The sequence below is a fragment of the Pinus tabuliformis genome, chromosome 2_2 (assembly GCF_031772625.1).
Source record: "Pinus tabuliformis cultivar Carrire ecotype Pingquan chromosome 2_2, CPIR1, whole genome shotgun sequence".
NCBI classification, from domain to species: domain Eukaryota; kingdom Viridiplantae; phylum Streptophyta; class Pinopsida; order Pinales; family Pinaceae; genus Pinus; species Pinus tabuliformis.
The window spans coordinates 321,889,822-321,910,940 of record NC_142300.1 but is presented as its reverse complement, the minus strand read 5'-3'; positions in this window follow the sequence as shown (position 1 = coordinate 321,910,940).

The window sequence follows — 21,119 nt, the reverse complement described above, 5'->3', positions numbered from 1 at the left end:
GTCCACCTCTGTTTTTCAATGAAAATACTTTGTAAATTTGTTTTGACATTCCTTAACACTTTAGCATTATTGACTCTTTCCCAGTCATTCAACACTATCGACGCTTGTATATCACAAATTATTATACTGCAACATTGCATATCACACTGTTTAAATGTGGTCACATTGTCTGAGCAACCATTTTTTTATTATCGATATGCGATGTGCCCTAGATATGTTATCGTCAATGTGTGATGTGCGATCGTCGATATACAAGACCCTCCAATGTGCCGATATATGATTCGATGATTGTTTATTCACTTTAGATGTCTAATATTCTCTAGTTTGCCGATATATGATCGTTGATGTGCCCTCGACCTCTGATATACCTTCCTTTCAAAGTATTTCAGACCCTTAAACTTCAACATGCCATATCTTTTGATCAAGGAGTCCATTATTGGATTTCCACATATCGTTGGAAATTTTTTTCAGAGCAATTCCCAATGGATATGGTACGATGTAGGTTTTGAGTCCTTTTTGTACTTGTAAAATGACTGCAAATGTCTCTTCTCATTTTCTCTTTAGACATCTAAAATCACACCCACCATGATGCTACTCTACATGAAGCTTACAGCTACCATAGGAATCCTTCTAAGCCATGCATTGTAGCACACATTCTTGCTAGTATGGTTGACATCATTACCAACATTTGTACACAATACTAGCACAACCACCATAAATTGTCAAACATTCACTCCTGACAAGACATTTATGACAATCATTGATGACCCCTTAGGGACCTTATAATTCAAATCAAGAATATGGACATCTTTTGATACACGTATTTCCAACAACTTGAGCAATTTGAGACCTTAGTACAAAGATAATTTAGACTATAATACCTTGTAAACTTATAGGCTAAACTTTACAAACAAATTTGCAAAATAAATAACTAGACATACAAACATTGATTACCTGTATTATAGCAACCTAACAACTCCTACCATTTTGAAGACTTCCAGTTTGATGTGGATAAAATTTAAAATAATGATATGATTCTATGTAGCCAGCTTGCAAACGTGGATGTTTTATCAACCGATTCATTTAATTGTTGGTATAATACAATTCTTCGTGGCTCCTCTCTGAAATATTCTTGTGTAGGATGTTGAAGTTTCTAAGTTTACTTAGCTTATAAACCCTCCATGCACTTTATCTCATTTATTCCTACCTACTTTTTATTTTTCCTTAACAAGTTATTTACAAAGTAAATACTAAAAATAAACACCAGTGCATGCTCAACATTTTACAAATCAGCAACTAATAGAAGCAAGAAAAAACACACCACATGACACCATTATTTTTGGACTAATGTCCCCGGAAAAACCCAATGTGGGAAAACCAGTGCAGTTATCTGAGGGTTTTCTTATTAACCAATATCATAGTACAATCTCGGTGCTGAAACTGGCCTACCCAATAGAGAATTTCCTTAGCAGCTATACCTAAAAGTTTGAGAGAAATATCCTGGGTGAAACCCGGAAAACCGTTCCGACAGCTCCTCATCACAAAGATACTGCTGCAACCCCAACGTCTACCCAATATGGACTGCGTCAGCCCCTCTCTGTCTCACGCTAGCCTTGCATCAGCCCCACGATTCCCAGCATCAGCTCTGGGAGCCTCTGCATCAGCTACGTTGGCCCCTCTAGTGCTATGCGCACCACTTGGCTACCTTTGTGTGGCCCTGTGGGAGCCCTTACTGGCTCTACGTCACCCTCCATGGCTTCTATGTTGTTCTCCCAACACAATCTCTACTTTCTATGTTTCTCTGTACTCAATTCCCCTCAGCTACTCTCTCGATCATTGATCCTATCTCTCTTAGCAAACCCCACTCTAGAGAATAGAATGAATGATGATCTTGCGTACTCTCCAAGTGACCCTCAAGCCTCGTCTTATACTTTTCCTCTTGCCATCTCAACCGCTGAGATTAAGTCCCTAATCAATGGCTAAGATTATATCTAGCTTGATCCATGTCTTTTGGACCATTCTAACACAGATTCATATTAATACACCTTAATATTTTATTTTTTCCCTAAGTTTAGACATAGGGACTCCATTAAAAATATTAATTATTTTAATATTTCATGATCTGTTTAGAATCTTCCAAAACCCTTTCTGGGTATTGGATATCTCATGTGCCCCAACCTCTCCACCACATTTCGTGGTTGCAGCACATCCAATACTAACCCATATCAAGGCTCCCTCTAGCAATACTCCTCACTGAGTACTACTCTGATCATCTGGCATCGGTACCTATGCTGATGCTAGGCCATCCTACCCAACATCCTCTGCACTGCTACCTCTTGTACTACTACCCATGGTTCTGCCACTGCCACTACTTCATCTGTAAAACAACTCTTTCTGCATCCGTGTTGCTGCTGGTCCTTTCTCCCAACACTGCATCCACACTGCACCTCTTCTCATCAAGTTGCATCATGCCACCCACTACTTCACTACAACTCAATTACTGAGAAGTAAGTAAGTAATCTCCCAATATAACCTTCCTGTTGGTCTAGAGACACCCACTAATGATAAAGCTCCCTCTGCCACAGGCAAGTGCTCCCTCTCTCTGACCTCTGTGCTGTTGCAAGAACTCCCTACATCCCGCAGCATTGCACACCTCTCTGTGCCTTCTTGCACTGGTGTAACAATCCTGTTCCTCTCGCACTGCTGCAGCCTGTGATCTCTATGCTGTCTCAGGACTCCTGCATTGTAGCTTTCTTTGCTGCTCCATCCACATACATCTCTGCCCATGTAGCTAGTCCTACTACACCTCGTCGAGGCTCCCATAGTGAGGTCTAATCCAACATGCTGGGTACCTCGAGGATCCTTTCCCTCATCGCTTGTAGTCCTCTTTACTACAGCTTTATGTCTCCCCAATTTCGCTCAAGTGGCATGTATGCACTCATGAAACAGTCATCGTCTATTAAAACTTCCTTCTTTGCCTATGATGGTGTTGCCTTAGTCTCATAAGACTCTCCCCTACTCTTCTTCCTTGGGCACTGGGTTGCATAATGACCCATCTCCCCATAGTGGAAGCACTTGATCTTGGAGAGATCTTTCTTCTTCCACTTCTCCTGCTTTCCCTTAGATGTTAGGGCCACATCCTCCTACTGCTGCTTGACCTTGATCCCTTTGCTGCTGCTACCTGTCTTTGACTACTGTTTGATCTCTTCTTGGTGAAGAGCTGCCCACATCTCATCCCAAGGTAGGAAAGTTCCTCTACCTTGGATACTTTGGACAAACACTTCCCACTCTTCTGTGATAACATTTAGGGTTGTCCTCACCATAAGCTCTTGATCCAATGTCGCTCCTATAATATTCAATTAATCTCGGATCTCATTCAGTCCTTCGAGGAAGGAGTCAATCATTTGACCTTTCTTCATTTGATATGACCTCATCTGGTTCTCGAGAAACATTCTTCTCTACACATAAGTATGTTGATACAAGTTCTTGAGAGCCTCCCACATCTCAACTACAGTTTCCTTCTTGGCTATATGTGGTACCACATGATCCTTGACCCCGTCAATGTTAATGCACTTATCCCTCACTATCGCCTCTTCGTACTTGTAATTATCATTTTGGTTGACTGGGATAGTTATCATCTTCAAGGCGAAGTTCTTGACATGATTCCTATCAAGCACTGATAAGATTCTAGCCTTCTAGATTGCGAAGTTTGATGCTCTGTCCAGTCTATCCTAGTCTCTTACCCCGTGTAGTGCCATGATGGTCCTCTACTTCCCTCCTAGGTGTTCTCTGTTCGACTCCTCTGAGTCTCTACTTCTCGTCTAAAAGTTCTCTTCTGGACTCCCTCTGAGTCTTGATTTCCCTCTTCGAAATCCTTCTACCGCTTGTTGAGATGCCCCTTACTCTAATCATCCTATGCAACTGCACTGCTGATCCAGGTTCCTCGACTAGAAACCCTTAGTAACAACTCCTTTAGCCCTACTCTTTTAGGTACTATTCTAATTGCAGTACCTCACCAACTCCACTCTGCAATATTCCTGTAGCCTTCTAGTCCCCAACAACTGCCTCTCTATGAACTGTGCCAGCCCTTCTCTGCCTCACGTTAGCTCTGCATCACCCTGGATAGGTCTGTGTCAGCCCTAGGATGCCTTGCGTCAGCCCTATGACCCTCTGCATTAGTAACTTTGGCCTCTCTAAGGCTCTGCGTAGTTCTTGGCTTCTTCTGCATGGCTCTGGCTAGTTTTGCATCACACTTCCTTGGCTTCTGCGCTGCTAGAAACAACTTTTGTCACCTTGGGACAATTATTTTTTGCTGCTATTGCTCTGCTCGACTGATGTCTCTTAGTCCTCCTTGATCAACAATCATTCTTCGATACCATGTTGAACTTTCTATGTTTACTTAGCTTAAAAACCCTCCATGCACTTTATATGATTTATTCCTACCTACTTGTTATTTTTCCTTAACATGTTATTTACAAAGTAAATACTGAAAATAAACACCAGTGCATGCTCAACATATTATAGATCATCAACTAAAATAAACAAGAACAAACACACCACATGACAACATTATTTTTGGAATAATGTCCCCGGAAAAACCCAATGTGGGGAAACCAGTGCAACTATCTAAGGGTTTTCTTATTAAGCAATATCAGAGTACAATCTAGGTGTCGAAACTAGCCTGCCCAATAGAGAATTTCCTTAGCAGCTATACCTCATAGCTTAAGAGAAATCTCCTAGCTGAAACCCTAGAAAACCCTTCCAACAAAACCTCAGCATAAAACTACTCCTCCAACCCCAGCGTTTGCCCAATCTGGACTGCATCATCCCCTCTTTGTCTCATGCTTTCCCTGCGTTACCCTTTCTTGGCCTACACCAACCCCCTATGTCAGCTTTGGGATCCTCTGCGTCAGCTGCGCTAGCCCCTCTAGTGCTATGTGCACCACTTGGTTGCCTCTCCATGGCCCTGTGTGAGCCCTTGCTGCCTCTGCATCACCCTCCTTGGCTACTGCGCTACTCTCCCGACATAATCTCTGCCTTCTCTGTTTCTTTGTACTCAATGCCCCCTCAGCTGCTCTCCCGATCACTAATTCTATCTCTCTTAGCAAACCCTGTCTAGAGAATAGAATGATTAATTATCCGGTGTACTCTCTAACTGACCCTCAAGCCTCATCTTATACTTTTCCTATTGACATCTCAAAAGGCCAAGATTAAGTTCCTAATCAACAACTAAGATTACATCTAGCTTGATCCATGTCTTTTGGAACATTCTAACACAAATTCATATTAATACACATTAATATTTTATTTTCCCTAAGTTTAGACTTAGGGACTCCATTAAAAACATTAATTATTTTAATATCTCCTAATTTATTTAGAATCTGCCCAAACCCTTTCTAGGTATTGGAGATCTCATGTGCCCCAACCTCTCCACCAAATTTTGTGGCTGGAGCACATCCGATGCTACCCCAAATCAACATAGGATTATGACTTAATTCTAAAAGGAATCATTCAAACCATAACCTGGAAGTGAATATACATAAATTTGGTGCTTCATTGACCCAATGTTTAACATCACAGCATATGCACCTTTGGTCTCTTCCCCAAGTTCGAAAGTAACTTCCATTAAGGAACCACCTAACTTAGGTGCAGCAAAATGTCTGTGCCTAAGTGTATTACCTATTTTATCCGTGTTGTAATTAATATCCACCCATCCATAACATGCCTATTCTACCCCACTAATAACCCTTACCCAACTCCTCTAACACATAAATGGATATGAGACCAATATTTCCCATGCCTTGTCCAAAATCCACTTTGCATAAAAGAATTGGCAGTTTGAAGAGGCCAATTGTAGCGAGAAGAAAAACAAGAATCTTTCTCTGTGAAAAAATTAATATGTTTCTCTACCCAATTTAGAAGAGGTTCTATGGAAACCCTCAATCAAGATTCATTGTACAAAAATTTATCAAGTCCAGGTTCAGTTTTCACCATGAGATATGCAAGGCCATTCTCATGCTGATAAATTTTAGCAGATTCTCTAGATACTGAATGCACCACTATTGGAACATTTTGTTGAACCTTCCTACTCACATGTGACCACTCATACACATGGAAAAAGTATCAAAGAGTAAATAGGATCAAAATAAGTGTTGTTATGGCTATACCACTATATACGTTGATGCTTTAAGCAAAGAGACTCTACAACAACAAGAACATCAAGTGCCCTCCAGACATTTTCCATCAGAGCCAATGTAGTCCTTGTGTTTTGTAGAGAGTCTTCTAGCTCTAACATCTGGCTCTTCAAACCAACTCTGCACAAGGTCATTAAAAATGCAAAAGTTCAGCAAGACACAAGTTTGGTAGTCAATATGACCAAAATAAGAACTATTTCAAATGAGTTTCACAATCCTGGTTCTGAAATATTAACCAAATAGGAATAGGAAAAATTAACCTTTTCCTAATGGAATAGTTCGATGTGCAGAGGCTTGTAAAAATCATGGATTTGAAATTGAACAAGCAAAAGAAAAAATAGACTCTGTTACACTATTCCATTCACAGTGCAACATAAAAAAAGGTTACTATAACCAAGCTCAACGATGTTAAAGGGTGAGAAGAAATTGTAATTGGCAATTTTCTTAACAATACATATACGTATATATACATATAGATATATATATATATATATATATATGAAATCCTACAATGTCAATATAAATGCAAATTTTCAATATTAATTGATTTAAAAGTACATGATGATACTACACATTGCAAAGTTTCATAATGCTCTAGACATTTGATAAGTTTGTTAGTTGTCTATTGTGAAATATAGCCACGAAAATAGAATCAGACGAAATCAAAGTCGAAGTATTGGGTTGATCTGTAGCCTAGTTATTCGACAATGACGGTGGATTACCGTAGTCTTTACTTCTTATAGTGACCAAAACATCAGTGTTAGGCTTAGTGGCAAATAGCATGAGCACTTGTGAAGTGGAAGCATGATTTGTAGCAACCAAATGAGTGTCTAGGTTTGGAAAAGGGTCTGTCAACATAGCTGATGTACTATAAGCCTTAAGAAGTTTTGAGACATCAGAGCGATGAGGAGAGTCTCGCGTAAAATTCTCCTCATTACAAATTAAAAATGGGTAATGATGTTTCCTAACTGGAGAAGAGGAATAAGATGATTTATCTTGAGGGGGAGAATTTTGTTTCTTTTTCGTTTTCCCCTTTTTCTTGATTCAAGGTTGCTTTTTATTTTTACCTTTGTCAGATGAGATGACATTTATTTCGGAAGAAAGTATATTATTAGGTGTACTAGAGGTTTGATTTGAAATATCAAGTGTTTTACTAGATGGTATACTTGTTGTTTGAGTTCTTGAAGAACCTATCACACCGTCACCAGCATGAGAGTCCTTATTGGATCGAGGTGGTGGAATAGTAAAAGCTAGTCTAGGTGCATTTGGAATCTTATCATAGAGCATGCCAGACTAGGTGTAAATCAAGTCTAGGTATTGGACATGAGAAATTACTTGCTCTTCAGTAACAACTCCTTGTTTAGCCACATCCTTAGTTATAGATGGAAACAAGGATTTAATAAACCACTCAGTTAAAAGATGATCAGGAACAAAAATTGTGACCATTCGACAATGACGATGCCACTCATGAATATGATCAGATGTGAGTAGCAGTGTCTGTTTAAAGTTGGTCAACAGTTCCGTTCGAGTTTAATATCTGATGGGTAACTAGAAATGGGCTAAAAATGTAGTGGCTAAGGCTATGAAGTTGTCAAATGAAGCTCGTGGTAATTCAATATACCACTTTGTAGCTGGACCAGTGAGCATTCATTGGAAAAAAAGGTAGTCTTACTAAATCATCATTTAGGGAGTTGGATGAACACCATAAATAAAAAGTCATTACGTGATTGGATGGATCTTCTCCAAGGTTTCCATTGAACTTAGGAATATTATAAGGCAATTTTGTGTGGAATCCGCCAGATTTGTGTGGGCCCCCAGATTATGGTGAATAAGAAGATTGGGCATATTGTTCTCCATATGGAGGTAATCTAGTGTTAAGTGGATACATTGGACGCTAACCAGATGGACCAACTTGATATTGACTTGATGGATCAAACTGTTCAGTATACGTAAGGGAAGAACAAGTTAAAATTCCTGTGGACGACATGGGTGAAGACCATGGACTATAGGAAACACCAGAGGGAGTTCCAAATAATGATTGGTAACCTAGAGGGATGGATGGATAGCAGCTATAGTAGATGATATAGTCCAGGATTTTGTTTCAGCCATAGTCAAATGACCCAATAAATGTCCTAATGAATCTACGGGAGTTTGAAAGTAAATAGGATCAAGAAGATCAATAGAAGTTAACTAAGGAAAAGAAGGATAAAGATAAAGCCCTGTTCCAAAACTAGTTGGAGTTTTAGGTAAATTTTCTTCTTCAAATTCCTCTTCAATAGCAATCAAACTGGGTGGAAGGATTTTGCAGTCAGGTCCGTAATAAATTTCCGGTGTTTGACTCTATGGTAAAGGAGAAGTATCAATAGTTACAGATGTCTGAGGATAAACCAGTCAATCGTGTTCCAGTACAGGAACAACTTTTGGTTGTTCAACTTAGGGATCCAAGTGTTATGGTAAAAGAGAAAAGGGTTCATGATGAACTTCTTGAACAGATTCTGATTGAGAAGTAACTTCTTGTTGAACTATGATAGGTTCAGGATCAACTTCCAGTTGAAAAAATTTAAGTTCAGAAGTAATTTCTTGTTGAACAACTTTGGGTTGAGGATCAACTTCTTGTTGGAAAACATCAATTACCATTTCACTAAGTTCACTTTCAGTGTCCTCAAGTAATTGTAAAGGTTACACTTCAGTAGCAGATAAACCAATAATAGTAGGAGTAAGTGGAATCGCAGTACTTACCGGTATATGTGACTCTGGTAAATCAGATGAAGAACCACAAGCTTGTGATGTACTAGACCTAGTTAAATGAGACCGCCTTCACCGATTAGGTGTAGCTTCAGGCAGTAAAGGTGGTTTACTCACTATCCTATGCAAACTCTGGGGTAAAGATTGATTTTCTTCCATGATTTCTGATTGATTTTATTATAAAAATAAATAAACGAAAAGAGGGTAATATATGAAAAAGAATTACCATGTAATTGTGAACTACAATATACCACCTCGGAAGAACCAAGGACTTAACATATGTGTAGGTAATCTCCCCAATGTTGTTTTGAGTGTATCATTGTATACAAGGTGGCTGACTTGGCTACCTATGGATGGATAGCAACCTAATGTAGTCCTCTCAAATATACCCGAAAGTATGTGGAGGCCCAATCCGTGTTAGCATTGTCTAATGCAAAACTGCACAGTAAGAGCATTCCCCTATACCTTTCGTACTATAACACTGCCCGATATACCCTAAATTATGTGGATGAGCTACGATATACTTATGTACGTGGAGTGAGGTATAACACTCGGAATGTATTGCAGACCATTAGCGATAGCTGCTATCTTTAACGATGCCAGAACATGTCTCTAGCCTAGACCTCTAAATGTTATACGTTAAGTTACAATGCTCCATTAGGTTAATTGAGATAAATTTTAGTTTATCTTGTTTAAAAGTTTGCCTTTCAGGCTCACCGCATTATGTTTTTGAAAATCCAAGAATGCAACTATGATGATAAGCATTCCTTTCATTTTATTTAAACAATGAAAACCGTAACTAAAAGGGATAGAGCAATGAGGATCTCTAAATAAAGAGCATAGAGCACATCTAGTTCAACTTTCCCTATACCATTCCTATAAGCACACAGAAACTTTTAAATTCATTATGCATGTTTTTCTTTTCATTCCTTTAATGTTTATATGAAAACAAAGAAACTAAATGCACAAAAGATAAATCAATGCTTTTCACAAGAAACAAATACTTTATGACAGTGTCTTTTTCAAATAAATGAATACTTTAGGACAATTCTTTTTCAGAAAAGTAAAGACAAATTAGTGTAAGCTAACTTTGACAATGAACTGATAATGATAAATAAATCTCTTAAGAAACAATGAACAATCAAGGTCAAATTAGGGCTAGGAGAGGAAATGCGAACTAATTTCAGAGACAAAGAAAAACATTTATCTTCAGTAAACCACATCACAAGCAACTTTGGAAAAAATCAAGCAAAATATGGGTTTTTTGGCTTGATAGGGAGTAGCGGAGACCTGTGTGGGAGGCAATGCATTGTAGAGCACTGTCTCTAAGCCAAGGGTGCTCTGAAGAGCACTGTCCCCTGACCAAGGGTGCTCTGGTAACAGAGCATTCCTAGAGTAGGAATTCTAGTGAAAATTTTTGACCAAAAAAACTTCAAAATGACTAAAAAGAGATCAATGAAGTCAAGTAAAGTGTACTAGGATGTAATATGCTAAGGATAACTATGAGCAATGATGGTAGTTCCCCAATGTAGTCGCCAATTTGTTATATGAAATTTATACCTACGATAAGTACATCTTCCCTAAGTGGGTAGTTACACTTAGAACAATTGAAGTAAAGATATTTAACCTTTTCCTACAATAAACAAATAAGATAAATGAACCTACTTGTGATCCTTCACTTCCTTTGATCTCCTTTGAGTTTCTCCTGTCGCTCCCGCTCAAACTGAATTCGCTCAATTCGTACCTACCAAAAATAATAGAAGACGACAACAAGCAAAGCATATGATATATTTATTGTAAACAAATAGAATTGACAACATTTGAACATACATTCATCATACATGTAGACAGAAGTATTGGAAAAGGAACAAACAACTTTATTGATTGATAGAAGGAGAAGTTACACCAAATGTGGTTCGATATCATGTCACTCATCCAGCTTAGTCTAAACCCTCATCACAACAATAGAAACATCAATCCAACATCATAACATTACTTGACAATGATTTCAAGTCTCTAAACCAACAATATTTCTCTATAATATCCAAGCTCCTTTGGCTTTATGATGGGAGGCCAATTTATAGATGAATGCAATTGGTTTTGTCATTAATATGGCATTGAATGGTTTTACATAATTGGATGATTAGTTTCCATGTTCATAGGGATGAGAGGATAGAGGATTAGATTATCCAAGGATATCCTAAGTTGAGCTCATCTTGATAAGATAAGAACTGGGTTCATTCTAGAATGCTCTAGAATCAAGGAATATTCCCAAAATCCTATGCCAATTTCATTCATCCTCGCCCAACGAAGGCTTAAGTGGGCCTAAGTGCTATGCAGTATAGGTCTGAATGGGCCTACCTGCTATGCAGAGTAGTTGTCCCTGACCAAGGCTGCGTTGGTGTCCTAAGGAGGCATTTCAGCAGGGTTTCAAACTAGGAAACTTTTATGGATGAAAGCACTCAATGAAGTGGCATATCTAGGGCATGTAGCAACTGAATTAGGGTTTGATAGACCATGTTTACACTGATTTGATCATTAGGAGTGATGTGCCCAAATAAGCCTGTAACAATATGGGAAATTTATTACATTCTATTTTACTTTCTAAATTTTACTTTTAAGTTAAAGAAATCCACGCACAATCAAAATCCCTGTATGTGGACTCCTCCATCTATACCTTCATATTTACATTCACACAAATTATTGTAATTATAAAATAGAACATAAACCCTCCAATATTTCCCTCTATGATACATGTGGTATATATATATATATATATATATATATATATATATATATATATATATATATATATATATATATATATATATCAAAGGCCAATATTAACCCACAAGCTTCAGTAGCAGTGGCTAAGCATAAAATTTGGGAGGCCATATCTAGAGTTCTATAAGGCCAAATTAGGCACATAATAGCTTTTTCAGAAAGCTAAGATGGAGGATAATAATTTGGTAAGGTTAATATGGTCAAATTAATTAGGAAAATGTGTAAAAAAATGGGAAAATATTTGTTTGCATTTTTAGTTTTATTATTTTTTTTATAAAATGTGTTAGTTTCATCCATTATTTTTTTTTTGATGTAAACATATGAAATTAAACGATATAATAATAGACTTGAAATAGAAATATGAAATAACCAAAGTATAAGTGAAGAAAAAAATAATTAAAATCAACGAGACAAAAACGACATAATCCCTTTTGTTCAACAAAAAAATTATCTTCATCAATGAATTGTATATTTGAATATTTATGCTACAAAAATAGGGAGAGATATTATGTTTCTATTAATTGAAATTATTTTATAGGTAGAACCCTATTGAAAGAACAGGGGGGAGGAGCATGCATAGGCCAAGGAAAAACTTATGCTATCATAGTTGATCCTTGGAAATATTTTGCACACAGAGGCTTGAAGCCATATTCAAGTTTTGTGCACTACTGTTAGAGTTTGGAGACTAGTGGAAATACTTGAAATCTATATTTTTGAATTAATATGTGTAGTACTACACAAATTTGGCTATCAATGAAAGATATTTGTTGTAGTGTTTTCTTCTCAAATATGTACGAAAAGAACCCACTTAATATTGTGGATGACAAACAATATCAACTATATAAATGGCTGCTAAACATTGTAGATCTGCAACAACTAATAGAAACAAAACCTGCTAAATTCCTTATCTATGCCACAAACATGGTTAAACAGCAAAAATAAAGAGTAATAACTCTAATCATCCACTAGAAACCATATATACAAAAAATAGTTTTATTATAACACCCGTGAAGGGAACAAATAAATGTTATCAGTCCACCTCTATGGGATGGGTTCTTGCCTATCCTCAAACGTCTTCAACTTGTGTAGAGTCTCTCTCCTATATAATGTGTAAACTCAACAAAAATATGGTGTGCAACAATGAAAATAATCAGATTTACAACAATGAGTGCAACAATGAAAATAATCAAAATTGAATAATGAATGGAAAACCATTCTATTGATAACAAAATATTGAGTTATCCTTGAATAATGAGCAATGATAAAATGTTATTGATCCCATTCTTGGAATAACCACTTGGAATATTTGGGTCAAATTTGACTAAGGAATAATAATAAAACAATGGGTTAATAAATTATTCCTAGAAGAAAATTAAATAAATAGTGATTTCTTTAATTATTCTTCATGGGTTTAACTATAAATTACTTAACAAAGATGGTTTATTAGGTAATTTCTCACACTAAAAGCAATTTTACTATGGTAAAATTAGCTTTCCATGGTGTACTTTGATCCATATAGTAAATTAGGTTAGATGATCAATTTTTTTGGTTATAAGAGATTTCCCCCCATTGTACGAGTGTTAGGAGAAAAATGTATGACCAGAGTACATTGTAAGTACACAATCACATAGACAACATAGGGGAGTTAGAGAGAGAGAGAGAGAGAGAGAGAGAGAGAGAGACCAATTGAATTTGAAAGAGGATAGGGACAAAGGGGGCGAGACTAATGCAAGTCTCCTTTTATGTTGTGGTACCAGACCTCAATGAGGTGGGGGAGGCATACCCATACCCACTGAGATAACTTAGTACAAAAATAATGGTTCGCCCAGAAATATAAAACTGATAAATGAAGTACATGTTGAAGGGTACATGACATGTTGGCATAACAAAGTTGGAAAATAATACAATTTGTCCCATATACATAATGCACCAAGAAAAAACATGAGCTAGGACTGAATACCATAATATCTAATTACATGAGATACAAAGCCCATTCCATCAAAAAATGGGTGGGAGGGAGGGTAGAACAACCTGAGAAAAGGGCCCTACAAAATTGAATGGATCATTTGGAGGAGATGTGCATGCTATGAACACTAGGGTCTGTATGAACCGAACCCATGAACTCTGTGGAACTACATTTGAGGCTATAGTATAGTAGGTATGTATCCGGGCATGTGGGGGCCTACCTGAAGGGCCACCCCTCCTGAGGTCTAAAACATCTCACACACACCCGGGAATCACTCGTACAATCTGATACATCACTGGACCATCAAGTGTATGGATCATGAACATAAAACGACCAAGTCAAAGGGCAAAATGAGACCCTTTCCTTGATCCAAGGCATCAAATAAGAATGGAAGCTGGAGCTGAGATACACCACCCTCTAGGCTATTCTTCTGGAATAAATGAGATGATGTCGAGAGAATAGGGCCCGCGATAGATGAGGCAATGAGGATCCTCAACTAATGCACGAGGGAAAATAGTAGTGTGACTGATGGACTAAAACCAGGGATAATGGGGAAAAATGGGACTGAAGGATAAATAGATGACTACCCTTGTCAAAGCATGGACTGCATGGTTGACCTAGCAGCAAGTGAATCAACTGTAGAGGGGATGGGGATGGTATGACTAGATGCCAAAATGGGCAACACAAGATGAACAATATGTAAATATGGATGGAATATTGTGACATGAGATGATGGGAAATGAAATAGACTCCAAGAATGTAAGGGTGACTCATTGCAGATGCTCTGAACAAGGGTGAACCGATGACACTGCCACATCGATTAGGCCCAGTGGGGCCCATCAAAACATGAGTAAGTGATGGTTACTCATGATGAAAATTGACATATGGTATAACAATTATTAAGAGGAGGTGGACCTTAAAGTAGAAAGGTCACTTCCTGACGAAATTTGATTTTGAGGGGTGATGAAGTGACCTTACTTGGAAAAAAGGCTTCCTCGTGAAGTGTCAAATCATCAAAAGCTGAGGAAGACTCATTATAGATCTCGGTGGGAGCTTTCCAATGGTGCTAATGGTTCATCAAACTGAGCTATGGTCCATTCGGAATGGGCGACAGAAAAATTGTGGTTTTTTCTATGAAAGGACGTTTTCCATCCAATTTGGATTCATTTGCTAAGTGAGTTGTGCTGAATTTGGAGAGGAAAAGGCCCTAAATCTTGTGGAGATCATAGTGGATAAACTGACTGTTGGAATTAGGATCTGTGACTTTCAAGTAGGTGGTGTTACTCATCTCTTCAATTTCAATGGTTTATTTCCTCATTTTTGGCACTTGGTAGCTCCCTGAGAGACCCCTTCTCATGCTCACGGTCGCATCACACTTTCTGGGCCCAAAAGTGTGATTTGGCCCACAGGAAACAGCTGGAAACCTGTGAGCTTGCACTTTTTGGGCTCAAAACTTTGATTTGGGGCTGGAGAGAGAGTTGGTCTACTTGCTTGGTGTGGGTGTAAGCTTATCAGTGTAGACCACTGTTTACTTTTCTCAATTGGCAAGACATGTGGTGTTTTGTAGATATGGCAGAGCTGAAAATCAACTGGCATGAACAATACTTGGATACTCTTTGATCCAATATCCATGAGGATCGGGTAGTTTGAGGGCCATTGGCTCATTATGGGGTTCTCAAGTTGGTAAAGAACCTATTGATGAGGGAAGGTGAGCCTTTGCTATCCAAAATTGTGAGTTATTGGGATCCAGACTAGGAGGTCTTTGTCATGTAGGGGCACAAGATAGAGCTCACATTACAGGATATTTACCTCTTGACTGCACTATCTCCTCTCAGAGTGGTGGGGGATATTCATCTAATGTTACCTCGTGGGAGGAACATTACTGAGTTCGTGGAGCACTTTTGTCAATGGGGTGTTCGTGTCAAGGGAGCGATTATATCGCTTGTTAATCTATAGAGGCTAGAGATATAGGCTGTGACCACAATTGTCCTATAGGTCTTTGGCAGCCAAGTGTTCCACCACATCACTATTAGGCAGATGATGTTAGTTGAGAGTGTTTTGGCTGGGACATACTATGGGTGGGCCCAGATGATGCTGTCACCGGTGAAATGATAGTGGAGTGTTTGTAAGAGGAAATTGAATTGTGATTGTGCTTTTGGTACAATACTATGTGTGTTATTCTTTGATAAGATACTCACCATCTATCCTCATGTACATATCTAAGATGGGGGCCCACAAGATCCCAAGATGCACCATTGGAGGTAGCTAATACTGAGAGGAGGAGGAGGGGGAGTCAGAAGGGTGTTCTAGCCCGAGTTTTCTGCACATTGGGATCAGATACCCTTGACGATTACCATTATAGTGGGATGAACTATCAGGGGGATATTGACTTGCCACTTCCGCCAGTGCGAGCATGGGTACCAGACAATAAGTGTTATGTTTCTATGTTTCATGGTGCATTTAATATTTTTATCACATAAATATGGTACTGAGTGTGAAACATGTTCTATGTAGACATAGAACTGGTAAAGTTGGAAGGATATGCAAGTCGAACTGCAGCGCCTAGGGCTACAGATTGGGAGACATCATCATCACAGTAGGGTCTAGAGGATACTGTGCTACTTCCTGATTTGCATCACAGCTTTGATGTACTCTTGATTGAGGTTTTAGAGTGTGGATGGAATGACTTAGAGGATTAGTACATAGATGAGTGCACCAGTCTTCCCTTAGAGTTGCGAGGTATCGTGTGGCATGTGGCGATGGCAAGTCAGGTAGTATGTGATCTACGTGCAAGTGGAGCAGAGCCTTTGGTGTGAGATCTGCCAAACAATGACTAGATGCAAGGACATGTGGGTCCCATTAATTGTGATTTTTGTTACATGCCATGGGCATGTCAGATGTATTTAGAGCTATGGCTCCAAACAATTTTATGATACATAATATGATTATGCATTTTATATGACGATTATGGTTTGCCATTTGTTTTGTTTATGGTTATCTTCTGTGGTATACATGAATGCCAATCTAGAATGTTGTTTGTGATGGTATCTACATAGTGATTTTGGGCTCTAGGTGCATGCCTGAATGTAATGGTTTCAAATTCACATACCAATAGCTTTAAAACTCATAGATATTTTCTAAATAGGACTTAGTTATGCACATGGTACACACCATTCAGTTGCATGACAAGTAGCAAGGAATCTAAACAAACATGAATATGAAGGATGTGATGAGAAAGGGCATCAACTAACAAACCTATCACTGCATCATATTTGGCCTAATTATTGGTGGTAGATCCATTGCACATGCCATTTGAAAGGACTAACGTATGAAAGGGGGTAAAAATGGCCCAGGCTTCCGAGGCTAGATTCCAGGAGAAGCAACTTGCACCGTCGACATGACTGATATATGGTATGGATGATGGATCCATCTGAAAGGTGCAAAAGACAACTTATGAGATGATGCAATCTACCCAACTTCGTGGAAAAAATAGAGACACACAAATAAAATGGATGTGCTATGAGAAAAATTTCTCAAGGTAGAGCACATTTGGAGAATGAGGAAGGAAATGGCCTTTAAAATCCTCTTAAGAAAATCAGGGGTAGACATAGCTTACATGTGTCCTCATCAGGCTGAGAGATGGGCGGAAAAAAGGAATACTGACTACATGATGCAGTGGCATTACCTAGTGCATCAACTCGAGAAATAAGGTTCACATGTGCATCATCTTGACCGGTAGATGACGGCTAGTAGATGGAGAATCTATGGATGTTGAGACCTGGGATTCTGTTGAAAGAGGTTAGATCGAAGCGTGCATAAAAACGTCATAAAGGTTTTCCTTTGAGGAACTCAAGGATGACGATAGGCAAAGGATTGGGCTTGTGGTGTCCATCATCTCAACATCAGGGCGAGGGATCACAATGTGGGGCTAGAGTCTCCTTCTTTGGTTGACTTTTGATACAATAATCCACAGGTAGAGGAGTAGATGCTCCACTACGAGTGGTCTCATATTCGCGAATTGCCCAAGACAATCACAAAATTCATCGAGGCAAGGTAAATAATGGGAATAGTGACCATGAAGATCACAAAAGGAACATGGGTGGTTTGTGCATGGAGTTTTGAGTTTCTTAGGTGGGACCAGTAAGTTAACATGGAATTCTAGAATATTCGACTCATGGAAGGCTTCATGAACCAAAGGTTTAAGTTGAGGAAGTTCAGTACAATTGTTGGTGGTGTGCCTAATAACTTGACACAAAGTGCACGGGGTTGTTGGACTTGGGGCCTTAGGTGTTGGAGGAGCTTGGGGAGCCTTGTCCTTGGGTTCTTTCCTTTTAGCTTTGCCCCCGTATCTGGATGCTTTCACAATAGGAGCTGGTTCCTGTTGAGGTTGTGATGGGACTAAAGCAGTGGCAGGGGTCATGGGGACTAGTTGAATCAGGGTCAAAGCATGATATGGTCTTCGATGACCAAGCGGAATGTTTGCAGGGGGATCGATGTACCATATCGGGATCCCTAGACTCATTTTAGGAAGGATCAATGAAGCCATGATAGGTATAGAATAAATTCTCGAAGGGGAGAATAAGAAAGGTATCTTACCGATAGGATAATGTCTCAGCGGAATAGCTCCTAGATGGTTGAGACCTAGAGGAACAGTTCCTAGTGGAAACATAGGAGAGGCACTCACAAATGGAGGAGGTCCTAGGGGAGTGGGTCTAAAGGTTTCATCTGGAAGAGCAACAAGATGATCTTGAGGAGCTGGTTGTTGATCAGGTGTAACAAACTACTTAAGGGCATCTTGTGACACTTGTAACATGCAAACACTCATACATGTAGGCTCTGAGATGGGATGTAGAGGACTAGGGAAAGCACCCAAAAATGAGGAATCTTTATAGACTCTGAGTGAAACACTGGTGGAAGGAGTTGAAGACTGTTTGTCAGGCATTGATGAGATAATGGACTCGAGGGAGGTGATGGATACCGACTCTTAGTAAGTCAATTGATCGATGGTAACAATCTTCCCTTCATGGGGGAAGCACATCTTGCGGAACATCAAAGATATGATAGATGTCATATCATATGTGTAACTACGACCAAATATAATGTTTTAATCCAAATGGGCATCAATGAATTCAATGCCGACATGGATAGTCTTGCATGCAAGGGTCACTAGACAATTATAGTACATGCCAAGGGGCTGGGAGGGATGTCCATCCCATGCATGCAAAGTGATGGTGGAGGGGGACAACTCGAGTGACTTGAGCTATTTCCAAATAGTAGCGGACATCACACAAGTGGATGAAGTTTCGTCAATAATGCATCCAGAGATGATGGCATTACGAACTCTAACTGGTATCTGGAAAGCAACAAATTGTTGGCATTATGAAATAAGTGTTTTCCTTGATGGAAACTCACTCACAGGTTAGCTCAAATTTGATAAAAGGAAACTCATAGTGTAATGGGTCAATTCATTGGTAACAGGGCATTGGTACAAAAGAACAGGAAGCTGGAACAAAGGTCTACTAATCAGAATCAAGAAGTTGAAGGAAAAGGATGTTTTCAGATAGTTTAAGTTGTATATGAAGGTTCAGCTTGACAAAGTGGCATATACATGTAGGTTCATAGAAAAAAAACAGTGTATACATATGCATGCACTTTCATAAGAGGAAAAGCACGTATGGGTTGGAAAATCAAGAAAATTCAAATGTAAAGAATTCAAAGGGTCAACACCATGGTATTTGCCCACAATTTTGAGCGGAGTAACAACTATTTGATCCCGTCCTAGAATACCACATGCTCTAAGTGTTGTTTTGGTCCAAGGTATTAAGGAAGGACAAAACTATATAAGGAGGAGAAGATCAAAGGGCTAGGTGTACAAGTAAAAGGGTTTCTCAGGAATACTTCTATCTGAAGTATATGTTATATTGCAGGGGCTACAATTGTGATATGATCTAAAATATTTTGTGCACCTTGAATTCAATGTTGGATCAGGATCATGAGACCTGAAATGACTTATCATTAAATGATGTGATATTGGTTGGGCTAGATCTGATTGCTTACACATGTTTTACTCTTTAAATGTCATGATTTGAGTATGTCTAAAGTCTGGAATAGGAGCAAAGTTGTGATTTAATATTTGAAGATCTATACGCTAGTTCACCTCAGTAAAGGTGCGTATACATGTAGACTCGACTCTACCAAGTAGCATATGCAAAGGAAAAGCCTATTCTTTAGAAATGACTGATCTATCTGATCAGTGTTGCTGTTTTACGGCTATCAGTCAATGAAGTCTTCTTAGACCTGAATGTAAATCTGAATGCATAAGGATTTTTGTGTATGATTGATTGATTTTTTAAGTGAGAAGGGTTATCTCTACTACTGACTGTCTAGAGCTCTGTAAATTGATAGTATACGATGAGAATATTTCTGGTTGGTACAGACTTAATTCATAAGTTTTATGTTTAAGTAGTTTTGAAGCTATACACAGGTTTGGTTAAATGAAGTAGTGTATACAGGTAGGTTGGGTTCCATAAAGTACCGTATACATTCTGATGTATGATTTTTGAGGTTGCAGCTAGTTGTGAATGATGATGCAAGTTTTGGGTTTAGCACAATCTTCTGGTGATAGTGATCTAACTGTTCAGATTAATTGATTGTTGGTTGATGCAGTTTGAAAGTTCTGATGGGTCTAGTGTGAAAATTTTATGAAACGAGGCCTTAATATTGTATTGTTGTGTACCATGAGCATCCAGTCTAAAAATTAATGAAGCATGGTCCCTGGATGAAGAGACAAGGTCGTATCCTTCTATAGGTCAGTGCCTATGTACAAGTAAAGATTTTGGCTAGTACAAGAGCTAGGGGGTTGTAGATCCCTTCTAGTAGAAGCTGGAAAATGAGAGAAGGTTGTAGCCTTCTGTAGGTGGGTGCCTACGTACTGGTACGGGTCTGCACGAGTACAAGATTGTAAATAGATTTTTTTTATATTAAAAGAAGACAGAGATGACAACAGTAGGTGGTTTTTCTCCCACATTTGGTTTCCACCTTAAATCTTGGTGTTCATGTGTGTTTCTTATGTGTGATTGTTTATTATGTTATTACTGCACATAGTTACTGTATAATAAGTTATTGATGCACTGATTAAAGATCAAAACATGATAAATTAACTAAATCATAAGTTCTATGGGTATACACTAGTTTCTCAAATCCCAGTAGCATGCACATGCAAGTTCACTTCACTGCAGTAGCGTATATAAATCTATTTGGGAAATGAAACATTATTGAATTGATTATACTGATTCATCCCCCCTCTCAGTGTTATTTCCAACAATTTGTATCATAGCAGGTCCTTTAGAAGAAGCTTGATCACTTGAAGGGAGATCTTTCAAGATGAACAATCAGGAAGGTATGGGATCTATCAGACCATCAATATTCAA